Raw genomic sequence first — 1711 nt, forward strand, 5'->3', positions numbered from 1 at the left:
GTTTACATTCCCACCAACAGTGTACAGGATTCCCTTTTCTCCACATCCTCACAAACACTTGTCTAAAAAAATTTTTTTTGCTGATAGCCATTCTAACAGGTGTGAGGTGATATCTCATTGTGGTTTTGATTTGCATGTGCTTGATGATTAGTGACGTTGAGTCCCTTTTCATGCACTTGTTGGCTATTCGTATGTCTTCGTCTGAGAAATATTTATTCAGGTCCTTTGCCCATTTTAAAATCAGGTTATTTGTTTTCTTGCCATTGAGTTGTTTGAGTTCCTTATATATTCTGGATATTAAGCTCTTATCAAATATATGTTTTAAAAAGATTTTCTCCCATTCTCTAGGTTGTCTCTTTACTCTGTTGTTTCCTTTTCTGTGCAGAAGTTTTTAAATTTGATTTAGTCCTGTTTGTCTATTTTTGCTTTCGTTGCCTGTACTTTGGGGGTCAAAGCCAAAAGTCCTTGCCCAGACCAATGTCAAGAAGTTTTTTCCTTATGTTTTCTTCTAGTAGTTTTACAGTTACAGGTCTTACATTTAAGTCTTTAACCCATTTTGACTTGATTTTTGTATGTGGTGTGAGATAAGGGCCCGATTTCATTCTTCCCCATGTGGAGATCAGTTTTCCTGGAACCATTTATTAGACTATTCTTTTCCCATTGTGTGTTCTTGGCAAGAAAGTGCACATTTATGATAGGGTAGGTTTTGTCCTGCTGTTTTCAAGATTTCTCAAAGTAAAATATCTAACATATAGACTTTTAAGAGCGGAAGTAGTTTCAATGCTAAAATGTCACAATTAAAAAAATGAAAAGTCACTAGTGTGCTGGGGAACCTGAACCACAGGGACTCAAATTATTAATACTTCTGTTTGCAAATTTATTTGACTAGAGTTGAGTTCTCTCATAGAAAGTCAGAACAATTCAGAAATCACTCTGGGATTCAGTGCACACTCCATAAATGCTTAGTAAACACATAACAAACCCTATCAGGCATTCGGATTCACAATAAGGTTTATCATTTGATCGTGTTTGAGATCAGAAAAAGTTAGATTCTGTGACTTATTTTTTACTCAGATAATAAATTAACTAGTGACTGGAGCTGATTGAGTAGATTAAACAACCGATGTTGTGGACACAGTCTTTTTTCCTGTGTAATTAACAAGGGATGCTTTATGGTTGAAAACACTTACAGAGCAATTTGTAACTCTAAAATTGCTTTCTCAATCCTGGTCTTATTCATTCCTGACCTTGTAAGTTATAGGCTGCATTGGCTGGAGTCACGCAATACTAGGGCGGAGTCATCCCTTCAACAATTATTGGTTATGTGACCTGGCACAAATTATTAAACTTTCCTGAACTTTAGTTATTTTCATGTATAAATTAAGAAAATAATAGTTATCATGTATGACCATTATAGAAATTAGTTTAACATGATATTGGGCACATTGCACGTGCTTGGTTTACTGGGAACAATTATTGTTGTTCTTGACATAAATTGGAGAGGGGTCAGTGATTCTGATTTACAGAAACGAAGACCCAAAGAGTTTAAGTGACTTGCATTGCTGCTCTGTCTGAAGTGCACACATCTGCACCATGTGTCCAAGGGGCACCAGCTGAAGAGTGAGGAGGCTGGACCCAGACAACCTCATTAGCCACCTGGACCGTGGCATGGTTGATTTATTTTATGTATACTGTCTTGTGATACTAAAAC

The sequence above is a fragment of the Stenella coeruleoalba genome (assembly GCF_951394435.1).
Source record: "Stenella coeruleoalba genome assembly, chromosome: 1".
NCBI lineage: Eukaryota > Metazoa > Chordata > Mammalia > Artiodactyla > Delphinidae > Stenella > Stenella coeruleoalba.